This window comes from Calidris pugnax, unplaced genomic scaffold, assembly GCF_001431845.1.
Source record: "Calidris pugnax isolate Ruff unplaced genomic scaffold, ASM143184v1 scaffold41, whole genome shotgun sequence".
Taxonomy (NCBI): Eukaryota; Metazoa; Chordata; class Aves; order Charadriiformes; family Scolopacidae; genus Calidris; species Calidris pugnax.
Genome location: NW_015094509.1, coordinates 11,552,309 through 11,567,847, shown reverse-complemented (window position 1 = coordinate 11,567,847; position 15,539 = coordinate 11,552,309). Strand labels below are relative to the sequence as shown.

Below are 15,539 nucleotides of genomic sequence, written 5' to 3'. Positions count from 1 at the left end.
CAGAAATTTGTGTCTGATATTTATAGAAAAAATGTTGAAAATGAAGTTGGTTTTAATAAAATTGCTGGTTTCTGAGTGATTATGACATTTTAAAATTGTATAATTTATTCATAATCATTCCAGAAGAGTAGGCTTTGATTCTGAAAGGAGGACTGCCACACTCATTTTAGGGGCATAACACATGTTGACATGTAAAAAATATTGCTTCTGTAGTAATTTTTGCCAGCAGTCTAGAGGGGAGGCATAAAAAAGGGGACAGCTGTTTTATTTTTCAACAAAATGCAGATCAAAGATGACTTTTATAGCAATTCAAGAGGAAAAAAAAAAAAACACCACCACAACATTTTCTAACCAATGGTAGAATGTAGCTCCTAATGAATACTGGGCTAATATTAGCAACCAAGTAGTACAAAATATGTGAATATTTAATAGTTCTACATAATAGTCCTAGTCCTGATAGATTTATTTCTCTTCTGAAAGAATGAAATGTCCCTCTAAATATAGCATTGCTTAAAAATAAGACAGCTAGGTAGGCATTCAGAAAATTGCTACTAGCATGGTGATATTTTTAATTGCTGTATTTCTCAAACAGTCATTTTTAAAAAAAAATTCAATTAAGCCAATGAGGCGGCATATCAGATGCACAAGTCTACAAGCTTATAACTTAGCAGAATCAATTATTTTTATTACAGTTAGAAAAAAATAAATGCTTTAGTGCAATGTCTGTCTTTTTCTTACGTGTTGGCGTGGGCAGTAGCAATGGTAAGTTCACACTTTGTGTTTTGCTGCGTGATCTTGCAAACTTTTGGTAGTTCATGAGTTCATGACCCTACCATACTGAAATTCAGTCATAATGGTTGCCAATTACAGGATTCACTATTTAAAATTATGTTTTAATAACAGATTAAGTTACAACAAAATTATGTATATGTCATTTTTCAAAAAATACCAGTGCAGCCTATATTTCAAGTAAATTGCCAACAAACTTAAAGCCAAAGCCATCACATAATTTGAACAATCAGAAGATCTTATCTCTACAGAAAAACTTAAATACTGGGGGCAAAGCAGCTCTCCCATTATTTTACACAATAAAAAGAATGTCTGGTCACCTGTGAAAATATACAAGCTTGTGTGTGCAGCAATTACAACTAGGACTTTGCTACACATCTTTCATTATTTATGTCCCAGATCACATCGGAAATTGCAACAACACAACTTTCTAGAGCCCATTCACTTAGCCAGCTTCACCTAAGATATTTCCTCTCTCCTTTCTTTCCATGTCCTATGAGCTGAACAAACTTATTCCATTACGTCAGAAAATCAGAGTTTTTAAAGTGTCTGAGAAAAAAAAACACCTGCATATGCTATTTGATAGAGACACAAAACTTAATTCTATCTGAACTAACTCCAGCAACGGTCTTCCACTTCCAGTTATTCCACCACAAAATTTTATAAGCATATGAGCATTTTCCTTGTTTTCTTCATGAGAAAAGCTCTGAATGCTAATTTTGGCTGCATCCATTCATAGACCTCAAATGACACATTCAAAAACCAGAAATGAGTTTTTTAAGTGTTGACTGCTGCATTTCTCAATGACTGCAACATGACCAGTCATTGCAGACTCTGGAAATAAAGGTGGAATAAGTCCATTGCTCCCAGAAACTCCAAAAGCACTGCAGCTAATCTTTCCCAGCCCCTCTGCTGTGCTAGCTCAGCAACTTGTGGGACTCTACAGTAAACAGGATCAGTTCCTTTCTGTAGATTAAAAAAAATGCTCTGCCAAAATGGCGAAGGGGAAAATACTTTTCATCAGCTTAACTTCCCTGGAGCAGTTTCATTAGACAGTTCATCAGACACTTGTAACAGGGCCATGATGGTGTCATGGAGGCAGGAAGGAGCAGCTGGGGTGGTGATGGAGCTGCCTGTGCTGCACTGACAGCAGAGAACTACCCAGGGCTCCGGAGCTGAATTTATTCCCTCAGAGCTGCCTTCTGGAGAAGCCTCTCTTTCTCTCGCTGTGTTGATTCCACAGGGAACCCAGGAAGAGTGGTGTCACTAGGCTCAAGTTAGCCTTTGTAAATATATTTGCAAAATACTGTGGTGGGTTGACGTTGGCTGGCTGCTAGAGACACATCAAGCCACTCTCTCATTTCCCTTCTTCAGCAGAACAGGGCAGAAAATAAGATGGAAAAGCTGGTGGATCAAGATAAGGACAAGAAGATGGCCCATCAGTTACTATCATGGGCAAACCAGATTCCACTTTGGAAGATTAATTTAAATTATTGCCAATTAATAACAGGGTAGGACAATGGACATAAAAACAAAGCTAAGAAACACCTTCTCCCGCACTTCTTCCTTCTTCCCTGGCTCAACTTCACTTCTGAATCTTTTACTTCCACCCCCCAAGCAGCCCATGTGGATGGGGAATGGACATTTTTGTTGGTCTCTAACACTTCATCTCTGCTGCTCCTTCCTCATCACACTTTTTCCCTGCTCCAGGATGGGGTCCTTCCCATGGGATACAGTCCTTAACGAACCGCTCCAACATTGGTCCTTCCCATGGGCTGCAGCTCTTCAAGAGCTGTTCCAGCTTAGGTCCTTCCATGGGGTACAGTCCTTCAGGAATGGACTGCCTCCAGCACGGGTCTCACCACAGGCTACAGGTCCTGCCAGGAAACCTGCTCCAGTGTGGGCTTCTCTCCATGGGCTGCAGTTCCTGCCAGAAGCCTGCTCTAGTGTGGGCTCTCCACGAGGTCACAATTCCCTCCAGGGCACATCCCCCTGCTCTGGTATGGAGTTCTCCACAGGCTGCTGGATATCTCCTCTACTGTTAACCTCCATGGGCTGCAGGGGGACAGCCAGCCTCACCATGATCTTCACCACGGGCTACAGCACCTCCTCCCCCTCTTTCTTCACTAACCTAGGTGTCTGCAGAGTAGTTTCACATTTTTCTCACTCCTCTCTCTCACAGCTGCTGTGCAGCATTTTTTGTCATCTCTTAAATGCGTTATCACAGAGACACCACCAGTGTCGCTGATGGGTTCAGCTTTGGCCAGCAGCAGGTCCATTTTGGAGCTGGTTGAAACCAGCTCTGGCTCACATGAGGACAGCTCCTGGTGCAGAAGCCACCCCTGCAGCCTACCCTGAACACCTGGACACATAAACCCAACACAAATGTTTACTCCATATCAAAAAAGATACGATAAAATTTTTAGTGATGAATCTATCTTCCATATGAATTCTCAGGTAAGTTTTCATTTAGTATGACACTATGAACCTAATTAAAAATTAAAAGGCAAAGAATAATCGGGTTGATGGACAAGAGTTCAATAACAACCCTTTCCTCCCTTTGTTTCATGCATGGAGTAATTGTTTGAAGAAATACTTGATTAAACTGCAATGAAGGCTAGAATACGTTTCAGTAATGTAAATATAAAAACTATTATGCAGATGTTCAAATCATCCCTAAAAAAGATACTAATGATGACCAAACGAACTAAGCAATGGAAACACACAGTAGAACTCTTGTATAAACCTCTTTCCACATCATGATAAAACCATTCAGTAACTTTATAGATACTGAATAAAAATTATTTATGTCCAAGATAGAAGATATTTATTGGCAATTTCCCTCTTTTAACACAAGCAACCATCTTTCTTGTGGGCAGCTTTACTGAACTCAGCAGTGCCAATGGGAGGCAGGAACTATTTTAAAATAGGTCATCATTATTAAGGAAGTGCTTAGTCTTACTTGTGTTAGAAACCGCATCCCCTTTGAAAGACAAGTTTTTCATGTATACTATAAGAAAACACTTCTAAGCCCTTGTTAAAGAAAAAACTTGCGTTTATGAAGAGTGACAAAAAATGCTAATCCTAAACTACACTTTCTCATTTAACCTAAGAATAAAATTAGAAGTGTATTATTCAATTATTTCAATAACACCAAAAAAAATATGCAACCATGCCTTTACTCATTTAATAACCCACTGATCAAATGAAATTTATTAGTAAAGTTTCAGGAAAACCTTTCTTATGAAAAGAGTAAACTTTGTAATTTGTAAAGCATATTGTATATTCTTTATAAGCACAATGGCTAAAAACTTAAAAAAACCCAAACTGATTATTAACTATCATCACTCAACTCCATAGCAAAACCCTACTTTCAGTGGATGCTTTTTATATATTTATTTTGAAGTACTATTGGGCAAAATTATGAAGTCTAAACAAAGGCTAATTATTTTAACCCATATTCCTTTTAAATAATCAATCTCTTACTTGCAAATAACTGATTCTGCTTAGTTAAGAAATAGTTACTTAAGTCTGAGAAGTTAAGTTGGGGCATAAGTGTTAGTGTGATCATGGCCTAATTTCTACAATTATAATCACTTTTGTTTGTGCAGAACAAATATAACAATTCATACTAATAGTTAAAAATCTAACTAAAGGTTTATTTTTCCTTTCCCCAAATAAAATCTTGATTTTGTAGATGAGAATTTCTGTGTTATGAAAAACTTTCAAATAAATAACTCAGGCTAAATTTAAGACCAGAACACAGTAAATTCTGCAGACGACGTGTTCAAATAAATACTACAAAGTAGCTAAAAACACTTATCTTCCAACCATGCCTAAATAAATTCATAATATATAAAAGTACATCAGTGCTCAGCTATAGTCCATTAAATTTCATTCATCTTTGGCCACCTGCATGTTCAGATATCAAGCAGACAGAAGAATCCAATGCTTTCAAATATCAAGTACTTTCTCTGTACTCTACCCTGAAAATACCTTTTCTTGGCTCAATGCCTTCACAGCACCCTCTACAGCATTTTTTCAGATAATCCATAAACAGGGCCAGAAAAAATATATTTGAATTTTCTAATACATATTTTTAAACACAGAAGACACGATTTTTAAAAAGAAATGTGGGATACTAGGTAAAAATAAAATTTTCTTTCAATCATATTGGGGTTTTATTAACTTTACAACCTGCTAACTTTTGAATCTCCATGACCTTTTTGGTAAAGTTCAGTGGAATAATTAAAATTAATGCGCACTTGAAATAGCTTCTGATGTGATATATATTAGTATGGAAGTAATATCAGCCCTTGAGAAATATTTCCCATTCAGTTACATTTAGCTCCTCAACCCCACCACATATATGTAAATCAGACTGTCAGCAAAGCATCCACATGCATAATTTTACAACCAATCCAAAAAGCCAATAAATTATTATCAGAACAAAAAGCTTCATTCTATTCATAAATTTAAATTAAGTTCTTTTTAAATAGCTCATATTGTTTACTGTGGTATTCCAACTCTCTAATGTTACAAGTAGTTTGAGAAAAAGTAAGATTTTCCTGAAGCATTTTGCCTTGAGTACAAAACACGTGTTCAATAAAAGTATAATCCTCAGCCTTCTAAACGTGACAGTGATGCTATTTTTCTAGCTGTTAGATAATACATGGTTCAGCTGTCACTTACTGTGCAGCAGTCGGTTACACAGAATGAAATGAATCATAATCGCAATGACTAACCAAATTAATGAAAGCATGCTGAATCAAAACCCATGCTCCCAAACTGTCTTAGGGCCTGATTCAGCAAAAATATATTTTATTTCTATACCACACATCATCTTCCACAAATACTCATTTATCCAGGCTTTTAAAGTAAGAAAGTGCTGAATTCAGAATGCGTAAATTCTAAATCTACCCTCTTTCAGTAAAAATCGTTATCCCTAAAGAAGAAGACATTCAAAGCACATGTTCAATGGAAAGCTTCCATTGCTACCTGGCAAGAGACACATGGTGTGTGAGTTGTAGAAAGAAATTATCAACTTAAATTGAATTTATAGAGTTTTGTTTGCATCTTAGAGTTACACTCTTTTAAGTTTACTAGTAGAAAAAGCCTGTGTTTGTAACTTCTCATCTAGCAATCAGACTAGCTTCAGCTATAAGAGTCTATCTTCTGGCTTAAAATATATACTAATCATTCTTACTAGTGAAAGGCATGTGAAGATTTTCTTTGCAATATATTTTTGTTGATAGGTATGTTTAATCCCACATACTGGAAAGATCTTTCTTGTATTCCAAAGTCTTTTAGATCTTGTTCTTCGAAGGCTCTCTGAATTTAGTATAAAAGATCTATCAAATCCTAGGAATAACCTTGGACTAGAAGAGAAACATACTCAAGTTCCCAGCAGTAAGTCTTAAATAGTAAAGATATGGATAAATGAGTGTACTCTAATTAATAATTGATTGAAATATAAGCAAAAGATGCAGACTGACAAACAGGCTTCTAAAGAAATATGGAGAACAATAAAAGTCGGTACCAGTAGGAAAAGTGGCTGTGGCATTCTCGTAAGACCCAATAGTGAAGAGCTACTCTCAAAGCCAGAACTCTGAGGGTGAGATTCATCTTAACCAGCTCAAGATGACTACAAGGCACACCTCTACATCTGACACATTCACTCTGTCTTCTTTTTAAGGCCATAGCAGAAATGGGCTCTGAAACTCATCCGGTCCGCTTGAAATGTCTAATTTAAGATGAGATGGATCACATCCTAAAGACACGCCTTTATTTCCATTTGTTTTAAATTGAATCTAAGCAGTATCAGGTGTACAACACTTACACAGTAGATATTCACATCTGGTCAGAACCCCAGAGATTCTCTGGGCTCAGTCCTTAACCCAAGCTTTAAATATTGTAACAGGGGAATGAAAAAGATACCAAAACTGAGGTAGTAATTTTAGTTAACGAAGCAGTTCTGCTGAACCTAAAGAAGTCTGATGTTGTGAGGACTCGCAGCTCATAATTAATTTATTTTGATGACTATGGTTGGTCATTCCCTGTAAGGACTCCTCAGTATGTAACAAGGTGCAAGCAGATTTTTCCACAGTCAGGAGTGCGGACAATCCCTTTCCACTACCCATCCACTTATTTTCATTAGACTCTTACTAATTAAGTATCTTCAGGATCTTAACTTTCTTGTCAAATGTGCTCTAAGTCAGCCAACAGCTTCCACTGATTGAATTAATATAGCAGAGGACACAACCATTTCCCTTACAACAGTGTGGCAGTTATGTCTTTCCAAGGAGGTGCAAGACCTGTGTTGTAGACCCTTCTCAGCTTGAGGAGATTTGAACACAGCTCTCTCTTCCCTAACAAACAAGTTATGGGCAGAACTGGAATAAGATTATTCTGCATCCTAGCAGTGAAGTTGTGTGACTGTGCAGTCAGGAACGTGAATGTATGGACAAGCAAGAGAAAGTCTGAATAGCTCTGTGATTAGGATACTCTCTAGAGGCAAATCCTCGTTCTTGCTCCAAGGGCTGTTTGTGCATTTTATTTAAGCACTCTAATGCAAAATTCATAAGAGGCATCTGATACAGACAGAACACAACTCAATGGGGATGAAGACAAGCACTATGCATAGCTGAGGTAATCAACTTCAAAATGCAAAACAAGAAATGATTGATTCAACAGCGGTTCTGCAAAAAAAGTATGCTGAAGGTACAGTAGATCACAAGCTGACCATGAGTCCATAATGCTATATCACTACAAAAAACCCAAATACACATGACACTGACTCTACAAGGAAAGTGTTCTGTCCAAGACACATGGTGTTACCCTTGTGTTCTGCCCATGCACTTTTTTTTTGAATACAGAGTCTGGTTTTGGACATTTTATTTCAAAAAAGATTCATTAGAAATTATATAAAGAACAGCAACAAGAATGGCCAAAAGTCTGGAAAACACGACCTGTTGAGTCTACAGAAAGGAGGTGATGAGAATCTACCAGAGGAGATGTGATCACATTTGTGAGATACATAAAAAGTTGCTACAAACAGAAAAGTAACAGACTGCTCTGTATTTCCACTGAGGGCAAAGTAGCAAACATCCGGAAAGAGATTTAGGGTTAACAGTAGGGGAAAAGGTCTAATGGTAAGGATAATGACTCTGAGCAACTGAGACAGATTACCTAGGGAGATCAAGGAATCTCCATCCCCGGTTAGGTCAGTAGTTTGACTTGTTGTTCACATACCTTTCAGCAGTGTTAAAACTGTTAAAGTTTCATACGGGATCCAAGAGCTCTAAGATCTGTTTGGCCCACTTCCCCTATGTAGGCAGCACAGCTCTTCCAGAGCTGATTAACTTAGATTCTGTGTATTGTCTGTTATGTGCCCTTGCTTCAGCCATGGCGCCTACTTATTTTGCTGGATAGGTGGGCCCTCACAGCTGGGAATCACGAGATTAGACAAATAAGTGTCAGCAATTCCCTCATACTTGGTCATACCTCAAGGCAAAGGATGAACTGGAAGTCCTCTTGAGGTCCCAACCATCCCTATTTTCTATTATTCTATGTGTTATCTGGGCTTTAAACAGCTTTAAAAGCATTACTTTTCACTGATACTTTTGGTAAAGAGAAAAAAGTATAAATGCACCAAGAGGTAGAGACATTCTATGTGGAAAAAGATTTCTTGCTAACACACTAGAGTACTTATTTTGAAAAGTTACATGAACTATGCTTGCAAAATATTTAAAAAAAAAAAAAGCCTGTCTACTTCTAACTCACTATTTTATTTAAAGATAAAAACATTTGATTTCTCTCAGATTAAGAAATACACATTCTAAAGAAAGACTGCCCTCACAAACGCATAGAACCAAAATGTTACATTATATCAAGTACCTAGCAGTGCTGTATGACGTGAGGTATTCTATGTACAAATAAAATACAATATCTGTTGCAAGAAACCATTCACCTCAAAAACATTAATGTTAAATAGAGAAAGAATAAGTCATCAGGAAGTATTTAAGCAGCTTAATAGGCGATATAAAAACAAAGAACCAACCCCATGGAGACAGCTGAAAGAAAACCACTTTTTTATGTTTATTTAAAGTTTAAAGATCTTCTTTTTGAATTTTCTAAACAGAAGCACTCGGGCTTTTTTGAAACACAAGTTCAGGTCTCACTAACTCCTGCTAGAACAAACAGGGTATCTCACTATGGTTTTAATAAAAGAGTTTACAGACTAAATCAAAGATATTCGTTAGGGTCTCATACGAAAACTTCAAAACCCCAAAGACACATAAAGTCAACTATTATAAACTCCCCCCCAATCAAAATGCATTCATTTGATTTCACTTTATCAAAATACAACTAAGAACACTCTGCAAACATGGTTAGGCAGAGAAAAGTGATAACAGCTGGTATTTGAATTCAAGACTATAAAAGAACTGTCTTCCACCTTCAATGAAAACAGCAGAGAACAGTATAAATTACTTTGAACTCTTACTCTTCAAAAACTGTATGGATTAACTTCTTAAATGCACAACTACTGCCCTGTACAATCTTGTGTTTTTACATTAACTCTTATAATCTCGGTCCTGACTGATCGCTTTGCAGCTTCAAGACAATACCCTGGAGAACCAACATGAGGAAACAGCCACAACATAATATCATGCAGAAGCAGCTTTTGAGCACAGCTCTGATTCTGCAGTTTTATTGTACAACCAAAAGTTTAACAAATCACGAGATGCGGTTGCTGGAGTTTACTGAGTTTACGAAAGCACTACCAGATTAGATGCAAACTGTTCTTATTAATAAACTATAATATACCCTCAACAGACAGTTATACTTCAAGGACGTAACAAGGTGTAACAGTTCCTCCTGTTACACCACATAGTCCTCCAAAAGAGCCAAAATCTAAGCTCAGTAAGCACTGAAAACAATGTGGTTTGATTTAAACTTAAGATTTACACTATGAATTAATTTCTCTGAAAGACAACTGGTTTTGAATGCCATTTTAAAACAATTCGTATTTAAAAAGATTCTTCTTCCTTACGAGTCTAAATTAAGAAGGCTTATTTTTGCCCACTTATAAAGAAATGAGGTTGTGTATGATAACTTGTAGCTATTAACCATGATATAGTAAGACATATGATTAAGACAGCCCACATGATCTAATCTTAACTCAAAAAATCATCCCCGCCCCAAAGCTCATTGTTAAGGTGTAATGTCTGTTGCAGTCAAACAAGTATAGGAGAGATCATAACTCATCATTTCTTGTGTTCTTTTGGGCTTTATCTCCCCAAGTTCCTGTCAAAAAAGCCATCAGAGAAGATGTTGGGGGAAAAGGAAAGATGGCAACACACCAAAAAAATCCTTCATGGAAAAGCTAGGCTTAATGGACTTAGAAACTTTCATAGCCTTCTGCAAAGGCTGCAAATACAACGGGAAAATTTTAAGGAAGCCAGTAAAGCAGAGGGGTGAGAGGAGGCGTTCTACTGAAAATTCCCAAGCCTCTCAGATCTACCCCACAGATTAAAAATTGAGCATTTATATACGTTGCTAATTTCACATTCCACTGGATTAAATCCCAAAATTCAAACTATTACAATTTTTTCCTTCTTATTATAAAACTTTGAATAGATGCAAGAATTTTAAAACTTCATCAGCAGGGTAAAACCACATTTTATATCAGTTCTGTAGTAACCTGCCACTTCTATGCATTTTTGCGCTTACAATATATACACTAATTAAGCTGTTGTATCAGTGGAAAAATCAATTATTTGACATTCTCAGTTATTTAGACATTACCCGGCTCACAAATGCATGCAGACAAAATCCAGAATGGACCATTCACTCCCTTAACCTCACCTCCAGAGACCACTGAATTTCACCCAGTCACCGCTTTCTAGGATACAGTCCCAGCACCTTAAATTATGATCTACACTCTTGTCTTTCGGATGTAAAATTCAATGTTCTTTTTGTTTCAAAGAAGAGTAAAAGCAGGTTTATTTGACAAGGTTTCAGAAAGCACATATTGGCTGGTGTTAAATATCTATTTTTTGGGTTCTTTGTTAACTAAATCCTGTATCAGCTTTTCTATTTTTCAGCCCCGTATGATGTCAGGTCTTTCTACATCCAGCCCATCCTGCTTGTACTTCTTGAATGCGGGAACATCAGCACTATTGCAGTCTTCTGAAATTTTACTCAACATTCACATTAGCAAGCCCAGTAATTAGCGTAACTGCCAGTCTGTATAATCTCCAAATACATTCTGCTTAGTCACTAACAGGAAGTACTACCGCTATTATTTGTAGACAGTGCCCAAAATTGTGCTAGATGCTTTAGGGAACGGTTGTAAACACTGGGTCTTCTTGAAGAGCAAGTGGTACAAGTCATAACATCCTGACAAGTATTATCTACAGTATAAAATGTCAAAGCATGTGGTAAGACAGAAGAGTAAGGAATAGTGACAATTTTGAAAGTGGCCCCAAAAAGCAGTACAAATTGTTGAAACAAAAGAAAGCGGAGATGATAAAGAAGGGAGGAGGGATAAAGAAGACAGAAGGAAGCAGAGAATGAGGTAGTAGGAAGGGAAAAGGGCAGAGAAGAGGGCAGGGCAGGGCAGGGCAGGGCAGAGGACAATTGTCTTCCTCAACTTCACCTTTATGTATAGCTACCGCTCTCACTTATTTTATACTGTGTAAATTTATTACTTTTAAAGTCACCTTATCACATTTTATTTTATAATACGTAGAAACAAAAGCAAAATGATGAGTGGTATAGCAATGGATTGTTCTGATCAGCTCTCCAGAATCAGACAGAACACAATGTGATTATGGAAGCATAACTTAAACAACTAAAATTGCCTGGAGACCTATTTTACTATGTAGTCCAAAGCAGATCTTTTTGCGTTACCCTACAAACTTCAGAAATTCCTATATACATATCTCTATTTTCAAAAAACAAAACAAAAATCACCACCAACATCTCTGTCATCCTTCCAGCCCCAACCCCCCAATCCTAAATATACAATGCTTTTAAAGCAGCATTAAATCGTTGATTATTTAGAAAATTATTTATAAAGCAGTACAATAGCTTTGCGAGGCGGATATTTACATTGCTGTGACTCACAGCCATCAATCTATTGCTTCCTCTCCCCCAGGCCCAGCATCCTGCCCCACAACTCACTCACCCATGGTGCCAGAGAGAGCCAACACAGTCTTTGACATCTGCTTGTTAGAGATTTTGTTTCGGTCAGTGTAGCTACCCAATTTTTACCATGGTTGTGCAATCATGGACACAGCTACTGAGCACCCTCAAGCTTACTAAAGCTTACTCTGGACTTGACAGTGGTCGCTAACGGAGAGCCACCATTCTCTAGCTAGCCCACCACATTTCCATCTCTCTTCTCCCCCTGGGTAAAGCAGATGAAAACGCCAGTTAATTTCAGCCACACACACACAATACAAAGAGATCTTTTCGAAGGATGATTTTATGAAATTTCTCTTGGGAAAACTTGTTTTCCACTGAGCCAAACTGTCCATACCCATGAAAAGCTGAAAGGCCTGTATTTTCAGAGCTGCAAGTCTGACTTTTTACAAGGAGAGCGTTTTATCTTTAGAATAGTCAGGCAAAGGAGCTGGAAACTCGTGATACTGCTAGTACAAAACTTTATATGCATGTTACAAGGACTGAAACTTAAATCTTTAAAAATAATGTCAGCATCCTAGCATCTTCTACAAACTTTTTTTTCTGTGTGCATCCTCTCAAGCCAGTCTTTTGGTACAAAAATAAAGTACAAATGAAAAGTAAAAAAGCACAAGACTGATCCCACAAATCAATCCATACGGAGGAAACATGCTATCTAACATCTGTTAGAAAGCTTACACACAGAAAACTAGGCTTTATAAGAGGAAGGATGTGCATAATGCAAAGGAAAAGCCAGCATAAAAAGTTCTGTTCAATATGCATGAAAGTAAAACAACCACAAAGATAAAAGTTGAAAATATGTAAATATCCCTATAATGGCAGAGAAGGACTTACACCGAGTGTACAGACATAAATTCAATCTCTACGAGTGTCCTGCATTCTGCATATTAAATATGCAAAATATATGTTCAATAACCTTGTCAAAAAGGCACCGTCCTAATAGATGACATTCAAAATACACTCCAAGGGTCCCAAAAATTCCAGAAGAGAGACAGTCAAAGCAGCAGAGTTTGCTGCCCATCCTCCTTTTTACAGTGAAGCTCTGCCACAGGAACACAGTGCACAACTGTAGCTGGGCGTATTTCACAGACTGAACCAGGCCAAAGGAGAGAGCAAATCTGGAAAGCTTCTGCTTTCCATGCCATCATGTTCCAGCAAATCCTGGCAAGAATTCATGCTGACCTGATCACTATTGCTACAGATTACAACTCAATACCATCTGCATTTCCTTTCCCCAAAAAGAGTAAAACAGGCATAAGGAGGAGAAGAAGTTATGTATCTATTTTAAATCCACACATATTTACCCCAGGGAGCGAGAGGAAAAGGATAAATAGTCCACATTACAGATGTGAGTCACACTACTTAATGCACTTTTGGAAGATGCTCAAATACCACAGTGATGGGCACAGCATAAGAATTTGAAAAGCACAAAATAGAAATAGAATGGAGAAAGGAAGTAGAGCCCAGGGACCAGCCATTCATACTGACATTCAATTACCATAAATTATCAAAAAAAAAAAAAATTGAGGAAATCCATGCTTGCCCCTTTCTACAACATTTGAACCATTCTTGCGACGATATCTCTAAATGTCAACTCTTGTTTTCAGCATCTTTTTTTATCCTTCCATATTTCTCCATGGAATGGAATGACACAATTTTATTGCTTAGTCAGACAAAAATACCTTCCACTTCAAAGAGAGCTTGCCTTCGAGGAGAATTACACTGGAACAAAAACTGCAGGATTTAGCTCTGTATTTATCTCTGTGCAATAACAGTAGTTCATTCATATAAATATAGGGCTTTTTCTTTCGTCTTTCTCTTCTCTTGACAGAAGGAAAGCATCTGTCAAGAGAATTAAACTCAGTAATATCTATCTAAAAATGCAGAATGAGCACTGGTATGACTTTGGTGGAGGGTTGTGCTTAATAAATCTGTAGATATTTTCAGAATAAACATGTATCTCATGGTTCACGGAGCCACTTCACTTTAAGAAAAATGGAAGTGGTGAGTTACTCATCTGACATCAGATCACTTCTCAGTATCCTGTAAAATATTGTGGGCCATCTATCCAAATTCCATTGGCAAAAGCATTTCCCTGAGAGAGCCGTTTCAGGTTATCCTTTGTGTATAAACTTTACACCATAGCGTACCTCTCACAGCTTACTCAGAACTCAAAGCTTTAGTGACACATAATGAGAAACTAAACCCCACATGAAGTTTATAGTTAATCTTTAGATTTGATTAAGACCTTTCTGTTGTCCATTGCCTGCTTCCAAGATTCTGAAGATTACAAATGAAAACAGTTCTGTTTCACTTCTTCAGTTGGTTTTACCTTGTCATTACCTGAGAATGGTTTATTCTTCATTTGAAGCTGACCCTGGTAGCTTACCCTATATTGGATCATAAATATTATCATCCACAATAAAAGTTGCTGGAGCCTTCTTCAAAACCATAATGCTATTATTATATATTTAAACTACAACTTAAATAATTTTCCATTTTCTTCTTTGTTAATGATTTTTAAGAGTTTAGAGATTTTAGACTAAAAATTTGCATTTGTTTTGATATGCCACATGATTTAGCAACGTGAGGGAGTCTAAACTGCTTTAAAATAAGAGGTGATACTTACAATAGCAAGCAAATTGTATAGCATGAGCCTGGGAGATATTTAGTGATAAAATGAGGCATGGCACTTTATTTCCAGTGCTCACATTACACTGTCATTCTTCAAAATGTTCACCCAATAAAGTAGCTTTTTTAACAGACATTGAAATGTATTTAGGAGATCACCTCACAGTTTAGTAGCTGTCAACAAATGATATCTGAAGTTTTCATTATGACACTAACAATAATGCAATGAATCTTGGAAACAGACTTCCGAAGTCAGCAAGCAAAGCCCAGAAGACAGCTTCCAGGTGCCGAGTGGGAAGGGCCAACTGCCCGTTAACATGCCCAAGACACAGCACTAATTTTGGTATGAAAAACCACGTCGTGCTTCAGCTTCACAGCGCTCATAAAAGTCACGTCCACGCCGCTAGTAGCTTTGCTTATTTTTAAGCCGTTAGAAGCCAGAGTGGCTGCTTCTCCAGGGAGGGAGAGCAGTTTTCTTGCGTTTGCTCGCTGCCGGGCTAGGGAAGGACAGGACCCACGCCGCTCGCTAGAGCGGGACCCCCGCACCTCTGACACGGGCGGCTTCCCCTCGCCGCTGGAGCACAGGGCGAGGGGAAGGATCACGCTTCCCCGTCCCCCGGTGCCCGGGCAGCAGGGGCAGGACCAGACCCCGCCACGCCGGGCCGGGGCCGCCCAGCACCGAGCGGGGCTGAGGGCGCAGGACGCCTCCCGCTCCCGGGGCCGGGGCCCGGCCACCACGGACAGCTCCCGGGACCGGGGCCGGCCACCATGGAGAGCTCCCGGGACCGGGCCCCGGCCACCACGGACAGCTCCCGGGGCCCGCCCGCCGCCGCCTGCCGTTCCCGCGGCGGATCCCGTTTCCCCCCGGCGCCGGGGCTCCCGCTTGGAAAGAGCAGCGGGGCGGGGGCGGG

At 38.5% G+C, this 15,539-nt stretch overlaps 1 protein-coding gene across 2 annotated transcripts in view; it reads right to left on the bottom strand.

The window, feature by feature from the left end:
- Positions 1-15,539, bottom strand: part of RIMS2 (regulating synaptic membrane exocytosis 2) — a 457,774-nt gene that overhangs the window by 441,498 nt on the left and 737 nt on the right. The window lies entirely within an intron of this gene.